This window comes from Schistocerca piceifrons, chromosome X, assembly GCF_021461385.2.
Source record: "Schistocerca piceifrons isolate TAMUIC-IGC-003096 chromosome X, iqSchPice1.1, whole genome shotgun sequence".
Taxonomy (NCBI): domain Eukaryota; kingdom Metazoa; phylum Arthropoda; class Insecta; order Orthoptera; family Acrididae; genus Schistocerca; species Schistocerca piceifrons.
The window spans coordinates 420,469,416-420,493,426 of NC_060149.1; the positions used below are offsets into that span (position 1 = coordinate 420,469,416).

Sequence of the window (24,011 nt, forward strand, 5' to 3'; positions counted from 1 at the left end):
TTCCTAACTTTGTTGTTGAACCACGGTCTTCTTCCGTCTTCCTCACTTAAGATACAGGGGGTGGATAAAAACATAGAAACACAGCGGTAAATTTGTGCTTATATACAAATGCTGATGCTAGCCAAGACTGTAATTTGCACTCTCGTATTTTACCACTAACGGCACCTGTGCAGTGTCCTCAGTACATTAAAAGTGTCACTCGTGGTGAGAACAGGGTTCTGTTAGTTGTGAGTGCATTGTGTCAGAGCCCACTGCATTCGAACGTGGGCAAATCGATGGTGTTCATATGGCAGGTGCTTCCGCAGCCAAGATGTCTACCGTATACAAAAAAAGAGGAAAAACATAATCCGCTAAGTCACAACGCGGACGAAGGTGTGTGTTGAGAGCTGGTAGCGGACGGTCACTGAAGAGGACTGTGACGAAGAGTAAGACGACAACAGCTGCAAAAGTCACTGCAGAGCTGATTGTCGCACTCGCGAACCCGGTCAGCACCAAAACGACGCTAAGGGAGCTCCAGAAACAGGGAATTGCAGGACGTGTCAGAATGCCCAAACTATTCATCAGTGACGCAAATGTCCGTAAAGGAAAACGTTGTGCCGAAGCCATAAAACCTGTGCTATGGGTCAATGGAAGAAAGTCATTTGGTCGAATGAATGTTGTTACACAGTGTCTACAACTTCTGAACAAGTTTACGTCTTGCGTACGCCGTCCAGTGCCTACGATACACAATGCTTGCTGCCAAGAGCGAAACATGGCGCGGGGTATGATGATAGGGCAGTGATATCGTGGTACTCCCTGGACTCCGTGGCTACTTTGCAAGGTCGTATTACTGCCGAGGATCATGTAGCCGTTTTGGCTGATCAGGTCTCTTCCGTGGTACAATGTTTTTTCCCCAGTCGTTGCGTTGCGTTCAAAGACGACATGGCAGCAATTCACGTAGCTCGCATCGTCCAGGACTAGTTCGTTGAGCACGAGGGTGAATTGTCGTAACTCCCCTAGCCACCACTGTCCCCAGATATCCATATTATTGAGCCTTGGTGGTCCACTTTGGAGAGAATGGTGCGTGATTGGCCTCCGCCGCCTTCATCGTTACCAGAACTTGTTACTACTTTACAGGAGGAATGGTATATTATTCGAGACGACTGGAAGCTGTTTTGAACACCAACGGTTTTCCTACACCGTATTAGGCATGACAATGCTTTGTGTTTTCATACTTTGTCCACCTACTGTAGTTTGTAATATACAAACGCAGCTGTAGTTTGAATATCGTGCTGCGTCAGTCTTGAACAAAGTGCCCAAGCTTTTGTTGCTCAATGGCCTCGATTCAGAGTACAGTGTTAACTATTCCGGCAACATATATCACTGAGGACCGAAACGCCGCCTAGAGACAAACCAAACTACATCCCGCGGTGTTGGAATATGCCTTTTGGTATGGTGTAACATGCACTTTAAACAAAATTGCAATCAGTGAGCTTAGGCGATATTAGCTTTCTTATGCTAATTGTGTCTTGAAATAAGCGACATTTTTACAGTTCTCCTGTAATAATAGACATCGTCTCAAATTAAAAATGTAAACTGATTACTTTTTTGTAAGGAAGACATTTTGAGACAGTCTGTTGTTTGGCAAATATTGAACCAAATGGTTCAAATGGTTCTGAGTACTATGCGACTTAACTTCTGACGTCATCAGTCGCCTACAACTTAGAACTAATTAAACCTAACTAACCTAAGGGCATCGGACGCATCCATGCCCGAGGCAGGATTCGAACCTGCGACCGTAGCGGTCGCCCGGCTCCAGACTGTAGCACCTAGAACCGCACGGCCAAAATATTGAACCAACAGTCATTAGGAGGCAACTTGATGTGAGAAAGCTTATATAGGTGTGTCGTAGACACAACCATTACACAGCATCCTTCCCATACAAGCTTTAAGTCACAGAATAACACATTACAGGACTAGATAATCCCATATCCTTAGATAGGTGACCATTTCTGATAATCCACTCAGTGACATGGAGCATGGACGACGTGGAAATTACTAAACAAACTAAGATCTGAAATTTGGGAAACCAGAACAAGTCCTAATAAATAAGACTTTCCTTCGTGGGAGGCAACAGAGATGTGGCTGAAATGATGAACTGCAACACATGCCCTCCAACAATGCGTAATTGTGGATCTAAATAGGCAACACCAGCTGGTCATTGCTTTGCTAAATAGTGATCTGATATGTTGCCGCTGCTTTCTCTATATTAATGTCAGTTTACAAATTACATTTTGCATAATTTCCACACTTTCACACGTCTTGGTTGAATACGCTTCTTACTAAGTTGTGTTACGTTGTAAGTACGTAATAATACGAAAATTGTCAGCTCTGCAACGGTAAATAAATAAGCAACCATTTAAGCCAGCTCATGAAATAGGCGAAATAAAACTCATTTATGACTGCCAGTTTTACAAACGACTGCAGTACCCATGTTCGTAGCAAATACCACGCTGTATATATTGTGGCAGTTCTACGTAATATACATTTGACTATGTCTAATTGCCAGCAAGTTAGAACCTATGAACTTTTACGTGGTTCGTTTTGAAGCAAGAAGGGTGTAAAAGACCATGAATCCACTTTCAATTCGATCTTTTCATAGCTTCAGAAAAAATCCAATTAAAAATAGCAAACCCTTGCCGAAAAAGTCTGGTCTGAGGAGGAAAAGAGGGAGAAAGAGTTTTGCCGCAAAACAGACAAATTTATAAATTTATGGACTCAGATCCTCTTTTGAATGTTAAGTGTCGTTAGAAAGTGCTGAAGTCACCCAACCACTGCTGCCTCGCGATGGTGATGGCGAAGCAGACGGTACGAATGAAAACGTTGTCTGCATCCGCTTCTCAGAGTATTTACCTCCGTCGAGAGAAAGACATCTCCGGGGCCATAAACGTCTGTAGACACAACAAAGACAACTCACTTACGTAGCTGAAGAATGCAGCGACCATAAAGTCATAACTAAGCTGACATCATTCCTAACGTTATCATAGGTGCATCCAACTTTCTGGAATGACACAGGTTAAAGGAAGAACATGAAGTTTCAGCCTAGATAATTAACCTTTAGTTTGTGATAACGATAGAAAATTGCTTTGGCTACTCACTTCACTTAGCTGTGAAATGTTTAAATGAGAATTACTTCATTTATCATGATAACATTTTAGTGTTCCCCACAAAGAGGAGAACAACTTGGATGTCCTGATCAGTTACGAGCTTAGTGTAGATGCATGGATTGAACCTCTCACCCTTCAAAAATGAACAGTTGTCCATCCTGCACTCTAGTAAATCTCTGTAGTGAGAATCATTCGAAGGTATAAACACGAACAACGAGATCGTCGAGATGTTTTCTGCTAAAAGTAAATAATTCGCAGCTGAAACATGAGGTACGTGATAGCACACCATTTGCAGGAAAGAAACCTATAGCGGAGTGATACACTGCATATAATACACACATTTAATAACCATAAAATTCAGAAAACCCGCTTTTACTTTGCACCATAAGCGCCAAATGAAAAAAAACCTGTGTTCGCTGTTCGGGTCCACGCCGTAAATTTATCGTGAAAACGTCGGGATAAAATCAAAACAGGCTTTTATATGTCCATCTTTCTGACTGATGGTCTGCGGCACTTCGGCCGTTCACTTACGTAATGAAATGAAGCACCTGCAACTGTCGTTTTGACGTCATTTTTTTAGACTGCAACCAGTTTCGATGATTCCATACACAATCTTCAGGCCTTAACTGACATTGAGGTAGTGGACTACAATCGTATACACCCATACGTGACCAATATCCATGAACTGGCTTCCGTAGAATAATGTAAAAGTGATGTTGTGTCCGTGCACCCATCAACTGGACTTTTTAGGCTTTTTGGAATCCTTCGTCACAAGCAAAACAAATTCGTCACGACAAACACGTACAAACATGATCTATCCGTTGTGGATTCAACCATTGTTTTAGAAATTACAATCTGACTATATTTTGTCACACAAGAAAGTTCGACTGACGAGTGAATAGACTTTCTAACTTTCAAAAGGCTTACCGTGTTAATGAAAAAAAGTCTATACCACAAACATCAAAGATAAACGCCTTCAGAATGTCAGAGTACTCAGAATGCACGGTGAGGTATCCAAAAAATGGTTCCACTCGGCCACTGTGACCGGCCGGTGAGGTATCCATATTTGTACAACGGCTAAACGATGATTCTCGTAACGTAGTGATAATATCCGATGAAAGAGAACTATTAGAATTGCAGCTACAACAGTGCAATAAATGTTTTTATAGCTTTTATATTTCTGCCAGAATGCTATTTATTTCTTGCAGCGAAAACAAGTTAACATGTGAATGATATTGTTGTCAATAAGGCAACAGACTCTTCGTGAATGAGAAACACGGTCACAAAACTGTGTTAAACTAAAGTCCGGAGACACGCACACAATCATCGTATAAAGCACAGCAGTAACTCAAAGTATGAAAACAGTGAGCATAACGTTAACTGTAGTACTAGTAAGCAGCCAGGTAAGCAGCCGACGTTAAGACGGGAGCGGCAACGCACTTACGCCCCAGCGCTGGTCATTAGCTCACGTAGCCCCCTTCCAGGTGCACGACGTCTGGCGGGTAGCGTCACCTGCGGGAAGTTTATCTTCATACATCCTACCGGGTTATGCATATCGTTTCTGACCCAGGGCACAACACTACCGTCCGCAGCTCGTGGTCTAGTGGACACAGTTGGCCTTTGGCTGTGCTGCGGTGAGGACGCGCTGTTTGTGTTCCTGCCGCGGAGCGAGCGCTCGTGTTGTTTACATCGTACTCGGCCGTTTCGCGCGTGCCGTACTCAGCATATAGATCACTATGGCGCACCAATACAGAAAATCGACGCTCAAATTTACGTTCCGCAACGAATTTGCACGGCCCAAAGCACTCGAAGTCGAACGATTTCTACGAGAAGAAGTTAAAATCCCGGCGACCGACATTCTCGGCATTCACTTGTCCATTGTGAGTAGTATCGTATATGTCAAGATCATCAACGACGCAACATGTGAACGGATCCTTCGGGACACGAAACAGGGCCTCCGTTTCTGCCATGCTGATGGCAATGTGGGGACTGTGCACGTTGATTATTCTGGCATGGGACTCCGCACGATCAGACTTTTCGAACTTCCTTTCGAACTACCGGCGGAGGACGTCGTGACAGCGCTGCGCCCCTACGGCACGGTGCATGATCATACTGCGGAAAATTGGACGCAATTCCAGACATATCCTGTGCTGAACGGAGTCCGCCAAGTCCGAATAGAACTTAAGACATGTACCTTCATATCTGAACATCAGTGGCTGCCGTGCCATCGTCATCTTCGATGGGCAACCGAAGACCTGCTCTGGTTGAGGGAAGGAGGGACACCTCAGATCAGAATGTATCCAACGTCGAATCACTCAACTGCTGCCGGCTGAAGCGGACCCGCCATCCCAGCCGACGCTGCTTCCTGTGACTTATGCAGCAGCCCTCACGACAGCTACCACTTCACCACGACAGCCGACATCCACTGTTGGGTCGCGGCTCCATCCTCCAATACATGGCGATGACGACACACCCGTTCCACAAGCTACGGATTCAACTCCGATGCAGTCGCCCCCGTCGACGGATAACAACATACATGACGACAGCATGGCCGTAGACTCGCTTATTGTGCCTACGGCTGCCTTTGTGCCGGAACGTCGTGAATCTTTGCCATCGTCTGACATAGAAGGACACACCAGGAAGTAACGGTCTCCGAAGCGACGGAAGGGGAGGCGTAGAGCTACTTCCGAACGGGATGCGACGCAGCCTCCAGAGGACGACAACTCCACCTTCAATGACGACGCTACCACAGAGGCAGCCGCCATTTGCTGCAGTGTGGCACCACCGAACGGAACTGAGGACAAACCACATATATCTACAGTGGCAAAATCGGATGCCGAGATGCAGGACAGATGCTGCCCACCACCTTCTAGAGTGTAAGCACCCATGCCGTGTCCTGAGGAAGCTAGGGAGGCCGATCTTGCTTTCAGTTCCCCGACGTGGGCGGATGACCACGACGACGACGGCACCATGCAAGTTACGCCAACAGGGCCCACGCCATTGGCGCCGGCTCTCTAGAAAGGACAGCAGGTGAGGTTTGGGGGGAGGCGGAGGTGTCAATACAGTCAGAAGCGTCATAGGTAATTTCAGTCTTAATGGATCACTTAGCACCTGCGGTTCGGCAACAAGCTTATCGTATCGCCACGATTAACCTCAACACGATACGAACGGCAGTGAAGATCCAGTTGCTGCGTGAGATGCTTCGTTCTTCGGATGTTGACATTGCCCTGTTGCAAGAAGTGTATATAGCGGCCCTCCCTGTTTTCTACGGTTATGTGACATATATGTCAACGGCGGACCGAATGGCAGCGGTACGGCAATACTAGTGCGCGACGGAATTGCCATCGAAGAAGTGACTTACCTTCCGTCAGGAAGGGGGCTGGCGATCACAGCACTGGGCACGCGCATCATTAACATTTACGATCCATCAGGAACTGACCAACGCCGCGAACGATCGCTGTTCTACTCCGAGGATATCGCCCCCCTCTTTATCAGTTGCTTCGATCAATATATCTTCGGCGGCGACTTCGACTGTGTGCTCCACCCCATAGACCAAGTCCCTCATTTCTCGACTTGTCAAGAACTTCGGCTGCTGGTTCGTGATATGCTTCTCACGGACACGTGGGAGACAGTGCACGGTGACCGTCCCGGGCCGACATATCTTACTAGTCACTCAGCCAGTCACCTAGACCGCATTTATGTCTCACGAGCTCTAGCGCCGGGAGTATTGGACGCCAAACGTTGGCCGCTTGCCTTCTCCGATCATAGCGCTTTCATATGCACACTCACTCTACAGCAGCAGCGGATATGGCGCAGCCGAGGACCCTGGAAGCTGAATGTGGCACATCTTCAAGCCCCGGAATGCCGTCAGATTATCGCCAACACATTGCTGAATTGCGAACGTCGTCTTCCCCGATACCCTTCGACTCTAGCATGGTGGGTGGAATGTACGAAACCAGGGTTTCGGCCTGTGCTAACACAGTTCGGAAAAGATATCGCAGCGTGGCATCGTCACACATTGGACTTTTATTACACGATGCTCCGCGAACTCACCAGCTAACCACCATCTCCAAACCGACAAATGGAAAGCCGCCGAATTAAAGGTAAAATATTGTCGCTTACGAAGAATTTTTGGAGGGGGGGTCGTCATGCGATCGTGACGTCAAAACCGAGCGGAAGGAGAAAACCCGTCTATGCATCACATGGTGCTCGACAGCCGCCGACGCCGACAGCAGCTGATCACGGACCTCATATTGCCAGGTGGTAGGGTCGTAATGACTCAGGCGGCGGTTACAGAAGCCTTTGCAGATCACTATCGCCGCTTTTACGACGAGGTGAATACAGAGGAAGCGGATGGGCACGACACGTGTCGCACACCCTCGACAATGCAGCAGCGGCGACGCTGTTAGCTGGACTTACGCGGGACGACATCGAGGACGCGCTTAACAAGGGAGCACTCAACAAATCTCCCGGGCCAGACGGACTGCCGCTCGAGTTTTATCGGACTTTCCGCGATCTCATGATGCCCCGATGGATCACCATGTACCAAGAACTGATGACCCACCCGTTCCCACGTGCCACCTGCATTCGTGGTAGGTCTCCTCATACCGATACACAAGCCTTCCAGAGGTCGGACGGTCGAGGACTACAGGCCAATTACAATGCTCAACGCGGACTATAAATCTTCGCCCGACTACTCGCCAGCCGCATAAAGAAGGTTCTGCCCCTACTCCTCTCCATGGAGCAAACGACACAGGGCGGAGTGACCAACATGCAAACGGCAACCTGCGAATGCAGGGATTTAATAGCCATCGCCACATCCTGTCACCTTCGAGCTGCTCTGATCTCCATTGATTTCGACCACGCCTTCGACAGAGTTCACCACAAGTTCCTTCTGTCCGTTATGGCCCACATGTGCTTCCCGCCTGACTTTCTTGACATCTTTCAGCGCCTTTTCCGTGGAGCTCCAGCCCGTGTACTGGTGAATCGACGGATTGTGGGTCTCTTTCCGATCCGACGGTCAGTTCGCCAAGGATGCCCACTCTCCATGATCGTTTACGCGATCGCACTCGAACCACTTGTCGGAGGGTTGAAAAAAAGGCTCTCGGGCATGTCATTGAGGGATCACACCTTTCACTGCAGGATATATGCTGATGACCTTCTGTTACTTGTCCGATCTGGTGACGAGGTACGCTCGGTGATACAATGGATCAATCGCTATGGTTTGGCAGCGGGCAACCTCATGAATGTGGCCAAGTCGGCAGCTATGCCCATTGGGAGAGGTCTACAGGAGGATGCTTTATCTCCACTCCCACTAGTCAACAAGATCCGGTTCTTTGGCATAACATTTACACAGGATGTGCGCCGCAGGGCTGCCATGAACTATGCACGATTACTACAGGCAATACGCACAGAAGTTCGCCGGAACTTACTTCGACGGATGGACCTCCTACAGCGTGTGGAATACCTAAGATGATCCACATGGCTCAGGTCCTACCGATATCGACAGTGATGGCACACAGACTGCACGCAGTGTTTGGATATTACCTTACCGCCGGACACCTATTCAAAGTCCGCTACGAAACACTCACCCTCCCTCCGCGTGATGGCGAACTGGGACTTATAAATGTACGAGCGAGGGCTACAGCATTATACTTGTGCACAATGATGAAATTGTAGACCCACAAAGATGCTTCCCTTACGGGTCGTCTGTTAGAGGAATTGCTGCCGGCGTCTCTTCTGCCACCTGTCACGGTTGCGCACATTACACCCTCACTCTCGCACCTCTCGGTATTTATTCTTGAGTATAGTTACGTGCACCCAGACCTCCCCAACACTCGCACTCCCAAGGTGAGAGACGTTTACAGGCAGCTGCTGAGGTCCATCCCTCGCAATGTGATTGAGAGGAAAAGCCCGACCACCCTATGGCCTGCAGTGTGGAGAGCGGTCGAGAAGCCGTTCCTCTCCACGCGGGCACCAGGTGGTGAACGGAAAGGTTGTAACACGAAAAAGGCTGCACGCTATTGGGATGACGTTGCCACGTTGCCACCTCGTGGATACTGACGAACACCGTTTAGCATGTGGATCGGCGTTAGAGGTATGGCTGCTATGGCTGCTAGTGCAGAAGATCCTCGCCTGCTACCTACGTATCGCGACTCGCACAATTGAGCCACGGCTCCTCCTTTGTCCAGAGGATACTTATTTCCCACCTGCGAAGACTCACGCTCTCACATGGTTTAAAGGCATGTCCATATACTACCTCTTTCGAGATAATGAGAAGATGGTACTTGATTACTGGCAATTTCTCCAGGACAGTCACAGCACACTTGAGTGTACACCCCGATACCGACAACTATTTGCGTACTGTTTGCGCAGTGTCTTCGATAACCCCCCTCACAGTTGGGGGGTACAGGGCAGAGGATGACCGCCTTCATGGGGCTCCACACGCTGCGTAATGTTGTACCAATTTGGAACATGGAATCTGTACGCAGATGGGCCACGCACATGGAATGGCGTGCGGGATTTGGTTACATTTTTCTTTCCTTATTATCTATCATCATACTATTAGTTTCGAATTCTATTTCATTGTTCAGAAGGAACTTTGTTCTGTTGTTTCTACGGATGTACATTCTACTTTTGTTTGTCGTAACTTAACGACGCATTTTTCCATATAAAAACAAAAGTTGGTAGAGGAAAAATTTACAATTTCAACAAAAAAATAAACTTCAAAAAGAAAAACAAAAGAAAAACAAAAACAACAATACAAAACAAAAAAAAAGGAAACAGTGGTCAGTGTATCTGTCTAGTAAACGGGAGGTCCAGCCCAAATTTTGAACATTCCCTATCGTAAAAAAAAAACAAAAAAAAAGTTTGGTAGAGCACTTGCCCGCGAAAGGCAAAGGTCCCGAGTTCGAGTCTCGGTCGGGCACACAGTTTTAATCTGCCAGGAAGTTTCATATCAGCGCACACTCCGCTGTAAAAAAAAAGTGGTTAGCGTTCCTGCCTCTGGAATACGGGGGTCCGGGGTTCGATTCCCGGTCGGCTCGGAGATTTTTTCCGCCCGGGGACTGGGTGTTTCGGTTGCCTTCCTGATTTCATTATCATCCTTCGGGAACAGTGGCGCGACTGAACTGCGAAAACATTGGGAATTTGTACGGGCCCTGATAATCGTGCTGTTCAGCTTCCCACAAATGAAATATCATCACACGATACCTGTAACAAAAACACTCTTCCAGAATCTAACAAAATGGAATAGTGATTAAGACACTGGGCTGTAATCCATCTACACGCTACGAACTACTGTGGGGTGTAAGGCATAGACTACTTCACGTAGTACCATGTATTAAGCTTTCTATTCGTGTTTGGATAGCGGAAAGAAAGACTTCATCATTGTCCCTGTGCGCACCGCCGTCGGTCTAATCTTGTCTTTGTGGTCTCAGTGGGAGCGGTAAGTAAGGGACTGCTCAGTATTTCTATACTTCTTTCACAATACTGGTTCTTGAAACTTCCAAGTAGGCTTTCGTGAGACACTTTCTGTCTACATGCATCTGCCAGATCAGTTTTCTCACAGCCTCCGTGGTGTTCTCCCATCGGTGGAATAAACACGTGATCATTTTTACTGCCCATATTTTATACGATCAATATTGCCGGCCGGGATGGCCGAGCGGTTCTAGGCGCTACAGTCTGGAACCGCGCGACCGCTACGGTCGCAGGTTCGAATCCTGCCTCGGGCATGGGTGTGTATGATGTCCTTAGGTTAGTTAGGTTTAAGTAGTTGTAAGTTCTAGGGGACTGATGACCTCAGAGGTTAAGTCCCATAGTACTCAGAGCCATTTGAACCATTTTTTAGTCCTATTTGGAATAGATGCTACGCACTTGAGCTGTAGTCTAGGAAGGGTCGCACGCCTGTTTTGTAAACTATGTCCTTGTGTATACTGATTGCATTTTCCCAGTATCCTACAAATGAACCAAAGTTTGCCATCTGACTTATCTGCCGCTGAGCCAATGTGATCATTCCACCTCACTCGAGGAGCAGGGTTTCAGATCTCCGCCCAGCCATCCTGATGCAGATGTCTGATTTCCGTAAACTGCAAAAGTCGTTTATCTCCACTGTCCTTGTCAGACTTAACTTGTACTCACGTCGATGAAACGTTAAAAAATCAGTAGCTCAATGTAACGAAGGACGTTGACAAGCAGCATTTATTTAGTTATTCGTGGAGGTCGGAATTTGTGTTATATTCTAAGATGTTACTTCTCCATTTTGAAACACTTCATTGGGGTGACGTGAAGGTTTCCAGCTATGTGCGAGGTACTTATTGCGGGCTAGAATGGTAGTGGGAAGGCATCTTGAAATTATAGCCCCCAAGTTCCGTCAAACGTTGGCACTAGCGTATGTTAAGTAACCATTGTTTGATTGTCTGCCTTCAGTAAACACGATATGTCTCTCGCGACCTCGAGGGCTTACTAAGTTTTTGCTAATTACTAAAGTTGGTTTATCGTGCTTCCAGGTATCTTAGGTGACTCTTTGAGTGTCTGAAAAAGAATTGGAAACATGCTTGGTGGAATGATGATGGCGATGTCTTGGAGGGATTGAAATATCTGGAACGCAAGTAAAAGTGACAAGACCAGGAAAAAGTTTTATAGAAGCAAGGACACATACATCAAAAGGTCTCAAAAAGATCAGAGCACAACAAATAAAAGATCAACTAACATCAGTTGAATCATCTTTTAAGCAGAACCCCACAAAGAACTTCTATAAAACATCATTCAAAAATAGTTTAAAGAAGTACACGCCATCGAGTTTAAAATTTATATATGCAGAAATACAGAAGACTTGTATAATAACACAGGGAACTGCTGAATACTTGTGGACTACTTCAAAGAACTACATAACTGTGATCTACCAACGAAAGAATTTCATTTTAATAACGCTATCAAAAAATACAACCTGACTGAACGCCATAAAACAATAGAGGAAATCAGGAAATCAAACAACAACTTAAAAATAACGAAGCACCAGGAGAAGACAATATAGTTGCTGAATTGCGGAAACTGTCTAGTGACAATATTATTCTGTGTCTAACAGAAATCATTTACGAAATTTAGACAACAAACAACTTACCCTCAAAATGAACATTTGCGTTAATACACCCGTTACATAAAAAAGGAAAGAAAACTGATTGTAACAGTTACAGATGGATCTGCCTCCTGCCAGTGACATATCAGATCTTGTTCATGACACTTTTAAAGAGAGCTCTAGGAATACTCGATCCACAACTAGGAGAGTATCAAGCAGGATTTAGGAAGGAAAGATCTTGTGCAGAACAAATACTAAATCTAAAGAACATAACTGAAATGGGAAAAATCATAAACTTTAAACACTTGATCACTTGTGGATATATATAAAGCATATCTATCACTTTATGGAAATGCACTCATCAGCATTTTAAAGGGATTCGGACTCGACAGTAAAACAGAAATAATTAAAGGAACTTTAAGAAACACATCAAAAGTTGAATTTATGGGGAACTGTCAAAACCCTTTGAAATAAAATCAGGAGTAACACAGGGAAATGGTTTATATTCCCTACTTTTTAACTGCAAATTAGTGAAGCTAGAGAATGGAGAAAATCCATCAATACTAAGTGTGTTCAACTGTGAAGAAACTCAAATAAGATCGCCATAGATTGTCTAGCTTTCCCAGGTGACATGGAATTACTGACTTACTAGGCTGTGCCAAAAAACGAATTACAGAACCTTAGAGACGAGCAAACAAAATAGGACTAAAAATATCATTTGAAAAACACATTCCATGGCAATTATCAATGATGTCCCTACAGATGTTAAAATTTGTAAAAACACAATATCTAAAACTACTTCGAATATCTAGGAGAATGGACAACAAGCAACACGAAAGAAAAGATAGCCACAGAAAATGGAAAGGACATTCCAAATGACAAAAAAGTAAGAGAAAGACTTAGTCCTGGATCACAAAACTAAGACAATATCAAAGAGTGGTATGGCTTGAAACACTGTATGCAGCAGAAACACTAAACCAGCAATATTTGGGGATCTTGAGAAACTGGAAAAAGTTGAAAGAATTCAAAGGAAAGTACTGGGATCTAGAAGTAATGGGCAGTTATGCTGAATACAGATTAAGATCAAACAGAGAGCTCCATTTAAAAATGTAAAAGCTAACTGAGAAATTGAGGGAAAGAAGACTACAGTTTTATGACAGCATATACCGAATGGAAACGCAGGAGTCAAACTGGACGTAGTAGATAACAAATACTTTTTAGAGAAGTGACACAGAAGGCATGATTCCGGGAAGAAAGATGTCTGCAAAAGGAAGAAAGTGGACCCAGGAAGCAAAGGAACGATACTCTCGAAGGATAAAGTAACTCTCTGCCCAATGAAAATTAAACACAAAGAAGCAAAACCAAATGGTGCAGTCACACTAATGTACTTTTTAGGCTAATTATCTCTCACAATTTTCTCTTATTTTTAAATAATTTCTTTTTGTGTAATACTTAAAAATATCCTATTTCGATCTTTATATTAAATAATTGTATCTGTCGAATTGAGCGTTGACAGTGATCAATTAAAAAAACAAAAACCTCGTGCTAATCTTCGGTGTTTTCTGTTGGTCCTCGACTACGTCGATTTATATAGCCTGAAGTCCTTCGGTTGAATTGCTGACGCGATAGTGACCCATAAAAATCCCAGCGCCAGAAAGACTACGAAAATTATGTGCCCGATGCGTCTTCTGCCAACGATCTAGCCACTACCAAATACACTACGATCTCATCCAGTCTTATCTCTAGCTTACACAGCCCCTCACGATGCTTTCTGAGACTACAGACGTGCTGTCCCCACTATCTTGGTAACAATAATAAAATTACTGTTATACGCCCATGGAAGAAAGGGAAGGAGTAGTAGCGTTTAACGTCTCGTCGACGACGATGCCAGTAGAGACGGAGCACAAGCTCGTATTGGGGAAGTATGAGGAAAGAAATCGACCTTGTCCTTTTCAAAGGAACCCTTTCAAAATTTCCCTTTGGCGATCCAGGGAAACAACGGGAAGCCTAAATCACTATGAGCACGTGTTTTAAAGCACCGTCCATTCAAATCCGATTCAAGTGTTTTACACTGGACCATTTCGCCTGGCCCTACCATTGAGACACAGAGTGACGACACACCGTATACGATAATCCTCCAAAATTTCAGTGGTCGTGATCATGGAGGAGCATGTCGTTAACCAGCGCTGTCCTCCCCGTTACTATCAGCTGTCGAACCAACGCCAACTTCCACTTAAGTCGCCTTGTCAGTAGTCATCATAAGGCTAAGCGTGTCATCCAGACCTCCCACCAACGCAAAATCGTTGAGAGTACCGGAAATCACCTCCCCCCATGAACCACGGACCTTGCCGTTGGTGGGGAGGCTTACGTGCCTCAGCGATACAGATAGCCGTACCGAAGGTGCAGCCACAACGGAGGGGTATCTGTTGAGAGGCCAGACAAACGTGTGGTTCCTGAAGAGGGGCAACAGTCTCGATGATTGACTGATCTGGCCTTGTAACACTAACCAAAACGGCCTTGCTGTGCTGGTACTGCGAACGTCTGAAAGCAAGGGGAAACTACAGCCGTAATTTTTCCCGAGGGCATGCAGCTTTATGCTGAGGGAATTAGATTAGGGAATGAGACACTTAAAGTAGTAAAGGCGTCTTGCTATTTGGGGAGCAAAATAACTGATGATGGTCGAAGTAGAGAGGATATCAAATGTAGACTGGCAATGGCAAGGAAAGCATTTCTGAAGAAGAGAAATTTGTTAACATCGAGTATAGACTTAAGTGTAAGGAAGTCGTTTCTGAAAGTATTTGTATGGAGTGTAGCTATGTATGGAAGTGAAACATGGACGATAACTAGTTTGGACAAGAAGAGAATAGAAGCTTTCGAAATGTGGTGCTATAGAAGAATGCTGAAGATAAGGTGGGTAGATCACGTAACTAATGAGGAGGTATTGAATAGGGTTGGGGGGAAGAGGAGTTAGTGGCACAACTTGACTAGAAGAAGGGATCGGTTGGTAGGACATGTTCTGAGGCATCAAGGGAGCACCAATTTAGTATTGGAGGGCAGCGTGGAGGGTAAAAATCGTAGAGGGCGACCAAGAGATGAATACACTAAGCAGATTCAGAAGGATGTAGGTTGCAGTAGGTACTGGGAGATGATGAAGCTTGCACAGGATAGAGTAGCATGGAGAGCTGCATCAAACCAGTCTCAGGACTGAAGACAACAACAACAACCGGAAATCAAACCCAAGATCTCCACGAGACAGTTTTTCAATGGTCGCTGAGACAGAGTTCCAACAAAATACCTACCACTAATTCTCTCTCTCTCTCTCTCTCTCTCTCTCTCTCTCTCTCTCTCTCTCTCTCCATCTATCTATCAGTGGTGAATGATGTTTGTTCTGTTACATTTAGAGCAATGCTGCAAATACTTTCTGGTAGCGAGATTGCAAGTAAAGCAAAACTTTGAGATTTAGTAATATGTTCATAGAATTCTGCTAAAATGTCATTATTTTTCAGGTGTGAGGATCGAGCCGAGGCCTGCGTCCCGTGGGCTGAAACTTGCTTACTTCGGAACAGTCGGTGCACTAGACACTGAACTTCCGTGGTGACCACAGCATTTGAATCCCATTCCGCTTCGGAGAAGAGCCTCTAGACGAATACTTCTTCAAGACGACAACAGTAAGTTACTGCTTAAGTTTTTATGACGAGAAATATGTAATTCCGAGGAAGGGTGGACTGCTAACACCAGACATCGCAACTGAGCCATTAAATTCAATTAGTGCCAAAAACGCTGCAGACAGAAAATGCAATGCGTAATGCACTACCGTCTACGTTCGTGCAGATGTGTGTTCTGCCGTTCATTGAACGCGGACTGCCAAAGCATTAGCTGGCAACTTAATACGCTCCACTCTAAAGCTACGTCTCATGGCGGTGATAGTTTGAAACAGGTGTACGCCTAGAATTGCACCTCTTGTAATTTTTTCCCCTTATGCTCATGATTTCTGTTCTCTAAGTTTCGTGTTTCGTGGTATTCGACATGTCATTTGAATATTTTCACTAATTTTTTGCCTTTAACATTTTATTTTAAACCAGTGGCGGGGAATGTGACTTTGACTGAGCCCAGCAGACAATTTAGACACAGCCGTTTATTTGAATTTAGGGCAAAACTGCACAGTGTCAGGTACAAATTTTGCTGAGTCATATTCCGTCTGTCGCTTCATGCATAGTCTTAGTGGCGGAAAGTGAGGGAAACTTAATTACTTCGCCCGTGCTGTATCCATCTCCACGATTTCTGCCGGGGTTGCTCAGTATAGCCGGCCGCGGTGGTCTAGCGGTTCTGGCACTGAAGTCCGGAACCGCGGGACTGCTACGGTCCCAGGTTCGAATCCTGGCTCGGGCATGGGTGTGTGTGATGTCCTTAGGTTAGTTAGGTTTAAGTAGTTCTAAGTTCTAGGGGACTTATGACCTAAGATGTTGAGTCCCATAGTGCTCAGAGCCATTTGAACCATTTGCTCAGTATAAGGTTTCCGTGGCTCTGTAGATAAACAACTAACTTGGAGATAGATCTTGACTTGTAAAACTCGGGAACCCTACGTCGAACTCACTCACCTGGCTCAGTATTGAGACGATCATGAAGCTTCAGCAATACACTTAGTTACAAGACTACCGAGCAAGGTAGCGCCCCAGTTGAGATACTGCACGTAGCTACATTCAGAAGCGTCAGGGTTCAAATTTCCGCCCGTTAATCCACATTTGGGTTTTCTGTTTTCTTAAATCGCTTATGGTTAATTTCGAGCTTTGTTCTTTCAAATAAGCCCATAGATTATTCCTCTGTTCTTTCTTATTCAGTCCCTAATGTTGTATTAATTTTCTTGCTTCAGTATTGCTCCCGTTCGCCAATACCTGAAATTACTTGTAATGTAACCTCACCACATTACGTCAAAAGTGTGTCTAAAAACTTCAAAGAATGATTTTTATAAAATATAAGTCTCGCTTAAAATTTATGTGAGCGTATTGGTTAACGCATCTCTTCGCAATGGCTATTTTTGTTTGTTTGAAGTGTCGTACCTCGAGAGACATCTTCTCGTGAAATATTCTTTGAGAAATTTCTGGAATCCATCGTTTCCTTGATTAAAGATACACTGATGAGCAAAAAGTTACGACCACAATCCCCCGCGAGGCTGAATACCGCCTGGTTTCGTTGCCGGCATGTGACACGTTAAGGAAACTACATCGAGCCTCTGTCCCAAGAGTCGTCAGGCGACTTTTCTCTGGTGCTTCGGCAGATAGTTCCAATTTCGTTTTTGCATTGTGTAGTTGGAGTCAGCACATAAAATTCCTTCTCGTCATCTTTTTCATGCGACGCCCAGTGTCAGCAGAAAGCGTCGATTTGTTTCCCATTACATAAAAAATTATTTTTAAATCGGAATTTTACTTGTCCATTCAACAGATCGTTCCCATATTAGTTTATCCCGGTATTCGTTTTATCGGTAGGTGTTAACAGGGACAGTAAAACACGAGGAATACACAGAAATCCAGGAGCGACTTAGTCGCGCTTCATGCTTGGCGGTAGCAGTAAGTGAGGGCCAGGTAGGGGTGGCTGCGACCGCAGCAGCAGCGCGGTTCCGGACTGAAGTGCCTAGAACCTCTCGGCCACAGCAGCCGGCACAAAAATTTTGGCCCTGCTACTACGGCCAACTGATATTTTGATTTTTTTACCCAGCTATTAGTAAAAAATAACACCTGCTATATCTGAGACCAGACAAATACCGGTTATTCAGAACTAAAAAACCGCTATCGGTTTCAACCGATTGCTCTTTGCGATCACCAGGCCCAGGGCGATGCTGTCGTTGCTGGAGTACCGGTTATTCTTAGTTTTGCCGCCCCCCCTTTTATAGAAATCGATAAAACAAATATCGCACTACACGAATTGGGGGATCACTGTATCGACTGGGCACGTAAAATTCCGCGCTAGAAATCATTTTGCTTGCAACTGCGAACAAGACGAGACTTTCCGTCAGTAGTGGGCGTCGCATGAAAGACTAGAGGAGCACTGTTTGTTTGGGCTGATTCCAGCTACACAATACAAACAAAACAAAAAAAATGCCTGCTGAAATATAAGAGAAAATGCGCCTGACGCCTCTTAGGAGAGAGGCCCTGTGCAGGCGGTGTAAAGACCAGCGGAGAATCCTTCTAGAGGCGATACGGGTTGCAAATGGGCAAATCTCGTGATATAAACGACTTTCACACATTGTGTCCCGGCGCCTGGGAACGAGCATCTCGGAATCGGCGAATCTGGTGGGCTGTACACGGTCTGTTGTCGTGGGCTTCTATGGAAAGTGGTTGAAGGACGGTGAACCACTAGCAGGCGACCAGGTTTTGACTGTCTACGCCTCGTCACAGTAAGTGGAGATCGGAGGCTTGTCCTATCTGTAAAGATCAGTGGAAGATCTGACGACAGAGCACAATGCTGACGTAGGCAAAAGTGTTTTGGAGCACCATTTCGTCAGTTACGATTGTAGTCGGCATGAGATCATTGATCTTGGATCGTGGGTCAATGGGAGCATGTCGCCTTGTCGGATAAATCACTAGGTCGATGGTCGTGTACGGATAGGTCGTCATCCAGGCGAACGGTTGCACTGTGCAATGGCTGGTGGGGGCAATATTATGCTAAGGGAGGGGGGGAGGGAGGGAGAGGACATTCACTTAGGTTCCCATGGAGCCTCTCATAGTAATCGAAGGCACCACGACACCTATGTAGAATATGAATATTATAGGAACCACCTGTATCCCTTCATGCTTTGTCTTCCGCGACGGCGGTACTGTCTTCTAACAGGATAACTGTCGGGTCGTAATCGTGCTGCAGTAGTTTGAAGAGCGTGATAGTTGATGTCTTAGCCACCAAATTAGTCTGCTGTAATCCGATGTAACACTTCTGGAACGCTATCGGGCTCCAGCTCCGCGTCCATAAAACAGTGAGCTGTAATATACAAGTAAGCCCGCCCGGTTAGCCGTGCTGTCTAACTCACGGTTTTCCGGATTGGGAAGGAGCGCCTGGTCCTCAGCACGAATCAGCCCGGCGGACTGGTGTCGAGGTCCAGTGAGCCGGCCAGTCTGTGGATGGTTTTGAGGCGGTTTTCCATCTGCCTCGGCGAATGTGGGCTGGTTCCTCTTATTCCGCCTCAGCTACACAATGTCGGCGATTGCTGCGGAAACAAGTTCTCCATGTACGCGTACACCACCAATTCTCTACCACGCAAACATGGGGATTACACTCGTCTGGTGTAAGACGTTCCCTTGGGGGAGGGGGGGGGGGGTCCACCGAGGGCCGAACCACACAGTAACCCTGAAAGAGTGGTTCGGTGTGGAGCGGCGGAGGGGTGAAGTGGACTGCGGTAGTCGTCGTGGGGTTGTGGACCACTGCGGCTGCGGCAGGGACGGAGCCTCTCCGTTGTTTCTACGCCCCAGTTAACTTACAATACAATAAAATATACAAGTATTGCTTTACCTGTATGTACATCTCTGGTGCCACAAATCTCCGGAAATCTACCAATGACTTTTCGCATCCACCCCACAGAGAATCGTTGCTGTATTGCGTTCCATAGATGGAGCGATATGATATTAAACAGATGGTCATATCGATTTGGCTCATCAGTATATGTATTTATCCTTAGCTGACGTCTAATTTTAGTTAACTTAGTACTGAAATCCCCTATGATTAGGAAATGTTTTATCTATTTCCAGCAGTATAGTTTCCTTTTAGCTTATACAGGAGCACATTAGGTAAGCTTAATGAGTAGTTTACATCCTACAGCATCTAGTTTTGGTGAATGAAAATATCTGAAAGCATAAGCCCTACATCTGTTGATACAGAGATTTTGCTTTGTATCATATACCTCAATTTCGACGTGGCATTATTCAAAACATGGATTTCAGAGTTAACTTCTATTAAAACTTTATCTATTTTTGATTAAAAAATGTATTCAACAAACTGTTATAGTGAGACACTGGAATGAAAGATTTAATCCGTAAGTTTTAGTGAAACAATTCACTGTCGATAAGGATGTTACATTCACACTGGTTGTACGTATCTGGTGTAATCCTGTACAGCAAGATACTCAAATATTGCTGCATATTTAGAACATAGGAGAGAGGCACTGTATAAAAGATGACGGGTACACAAAATTTTGATAGTGAAGGATTAGTTCAGTGATTGTGTTTTATAATATGTGCATAATGAAGTCGAACGTCAAATGGTATTACTGTTTCTTTGAGCTTAAGAATGAACACGGCACAGTTTCGAAAAGCATTCGCTAACGCAGAGCTTGTGGCCGTCAGTAAGCGAGCGAACTGTGCGAATCTGAATGTAAAAGCGTCGATCATTTCTGTAAAATAGTTGAGACGTTCCACGTCACAGCGAAATGTCGCCAACATGATTGAGTTTTTGGCAAGTACAAATGTTCACCAGGAAAAGAGAAGTGAGTGCGTACGCTGATAAGGCAAAACATTATGACGACTGCCCACCGCGACGTTGTATGCCGTCTGGTGACGTAGCAGGCACGTGATGTGGTAAAAAAAGTATATAAGCGGAGCAGACGCGGACGGGGGATCACCCTAGCGAAGATATGGGCTGCAAATGGGGAAATCCAAAATGGTAAGCGACTTTGACAAGGGGCAGATTATTATTACCCAGAGCCTGTGAACGAGTACCTCGAAAACGGCGAAGCTGTCGAATGCTCACGTGCTACTGTCGTGAGCATGTACGGTAAGAGGTGGGACAGTGAAATAACCACTACGCGTCAGATGCTTCGACGTCTACGACCCTCCACAGAACGTGGGGTACGGAGGATTCTCTGCTCTGTGAAATAGGACAGATGGTGATCTGTGGCATATCTGCGGAAAGAGCACAATGCTGGTGCACAAACAAGTGTTTCGGAGCACACCGTTCATCGTTCATTGTTGAACATGGAGCTCCGCAGCAGACCACCCACCCCTATTTGTTCACATGTTGACCCAACTACGTCGTCAGTTATGATTGCAGTGCGCACGGGACTATCGGGATTTGACCTTCAGTCAACGGGAACATGTCGGCTCTTCGGGTGAATCACATTTTTGCTACACTAGGTAGATGGTCGTCTCCACAAACTCCGACGTCGAGGTGAACGGCGACCCGAAACGTGCAACACGTCACTGACGCAGGCTGGTGGAAGCAGTGTAATGCTATGGGAGACATTATACTACGGTTGCATGGGGCCTGTGATAGTAATTAAACACACAATGACCACTGCGAACCAACTGCATCCCTTCATGCTTGATGTCTTCCCCGACGGCGATGTCATCTTTCAGCAGCATAATTGTCCGTGTCTCGGAGCCAGAACAGTGTTTCAGTGGTTTGAGGAGCATTATAGTAGACTCACGTTGATGTCTTGGCGACCAAATTCACCTGATATAAATTCTGTGGTTCAAATGGCTCTGAGCACTATGCGACTTAACTTCTGAGGTCATCAGTCCCCTAGAACTTAGAACTACTTAAACCTAACTAACCTAAGGACATCACACACATCCATGCCCGAGGCAGGATTCGAACCTCCGACCGTAGCAACCGCTCGGTCACGGTGGCCGGCTTCCCCACTCTTATCATAACGATTTCTTCAACGGTGTCCAGAATATGTGCAGTGAAAACTAACAAACCGTAGCGGTCGCGCGGTTCCAGACTGTAAATTCTATGAAACTCATCTAGATCGCTATCGGGCTTCATCACCCTATACGCAAATCAGCAGCCCGTTACCTACGCGAATTACATGACCTGTGCGTAGGCCTTTAATGTCGTATACTTCCACCAACATACCAACAAACTTTTGGATTACTGATTCTCTGCCTCGTGATGACTGGGTGTTGTGTGCTGTCCTTAGGTTAGTTAGGTTTTAGTAGTTCTAAGTTCTAGGGGACTGATGACCATAGATGTTAAGTCCGATAGTGCTCAGAGCCATTTGAACCATTTGATTACTGATACGTAGAATCAGTGATGTATTTGTCTCCAAAGACGGATTAACAAGCTATTAAGTAGGTGGACATAATGTTTTGGCCCATCAGTGTACATTTCAAAGTGTCTTGTAAACGAGTACTCTCTCCAGAAACGTCTTTATGAAAATAAGAAAATACTGGATTAATGTGTAATCCGTCATTTGTGTATTAATTGGAAAACTCTGTCCTGCACCTCTAAGAAACTGTGCGACAGCGCAATTCTCAGTATATTATTTCAAACATTAACGTATCGAGCAATTATAGAGGGGGAAGAAACGTTAGCGTGGGTATGATAGCAAGCGAACTCTGAGCATTTTAATGCTACAGTTTCTCTAGGTTTATTAAGGAAAGAGGAACTAACGTTTTGGGTACAATACCAAGTAGTTCCTACTCTGATTAAATAATCTTCGTTCATTCAAGAAACTCTTGGTACCTCTGACCTACGTGCAACGGTTAACGCGGACATCTGTGCTTATTGTACCTCAACCTCTTAGTTCAGGCTGGCCCGACGTGTTCGGAGATCGGCAGGAGCAACAGCAGCAGCGATTAATGGCGCTGGGAAATCCAGTTATATTGTCTGGAATGTGAATACAGCGTCTGAAGAACCACTACGACTTTTAAATTACAGCACACTGCAACCGATGTAAGCGTGGTCTCCTAATGCAGTTTCAGTTCAAAAGGGTCGCTTTAGTTGTGGTCATTTGTAGATGCACACGTCATGCTCGCGAAAGGAACGTTGCCTGCAGACTGAGTCTGTACACAAAAGTTGGCTCGCACGGTGTGCACAACACGTGAAGGTATTACGTTGTCTCGCCACTACAATGAAAAGCTAGCGAATGGAAAGGTATATGTCGGGTTGTTTAGAGTATTGCCACTCATCCTCTCCGGAGCATTTTGCGCACGCTTTTTGCTATTTCCCTACTCAGATCTCGCCCATGTCCTGCACACAGTGACTGTTCGCGTCCATGTCACGCATACACTACACGTCCCACGAACACAACCATTTTGCTTATCTTCCGACGAGAAACATTTTATTGATCTAACGGGTCTATCTCCGTATTTGTTGAAAGCGTCTCATAGGAACATCTAACCACATACTTTTCGAGAAGAAAAATAAAACTTTGCTTTACATAATGCTTTCCAAGTACTTCAAATTGACATTAGTAGCGCTATTCACAATGGAACGTTTCACATAGGAACACAGTTAAGTGTAATCCTAGACTTACCTACGTCTTTTCACTTACTTTGATCAAAGAATCATAAGTGTCCTTCGATTTTAAGACGTATTACATCTGTCTGAACTGTGATTAAAATTCGCATATTTTAGTTTAGTGTAAAACTAGTTATTCATACTAATTGATGTAACTTTATTTTAACGTGAACCTAACTTCACACACTTATAAAACTCTTGAGGTTAAAAACCAAATTACGTAGCTTTAATGAAGTGGTGATTTTGATACAGTCATGTCGCTGGTCAGGATTGATTTGGCTTTCACGTTACATTTCTTAGGCGCTAGCGTACTTCACTTGATGAAAACTGGTGAGTGTGGCTTTATGCGATACTATGTCAACTATATGAAGAACAGATACCATCTTCATATAGTTAAGGCTAACCGGCCATTGACCTTCTCCTGTGCGGATGCACACGTAATGCCCTAACTCTTACGGGATTCAGTAAGATTGTCTGCCGCGAGTAATGAGTGTAATGGGCAGGGGCACTACGAATGTAGTGTGTGGACTTTAAGTTGGATATGTGGGTCTCACGGTGAGCGTGCA

General features: G+C 45.2%; 1 protein-coding gene across 1 annotated transcript in view; it reads left to right on the plus strand.

Moving 5' to 3' along the window:
- LOC124721894 (homeotic protein female sterile) overlaps nt 1–24,011 on the plus strand; it is a 564,607-nt gene that overhangs the window by 308,590 nt on the left and 232,006 nt on the right. The window contains exon 2 of the mRNA XM_047247046.1: nt 15,729–15,890. The gene's annotated coding sequence lies outside the window, so the exon portion shown is untranslated. The remainder of the gene's footprint in view (nt 1–15,728; nt 15,891–24,011) is intronic.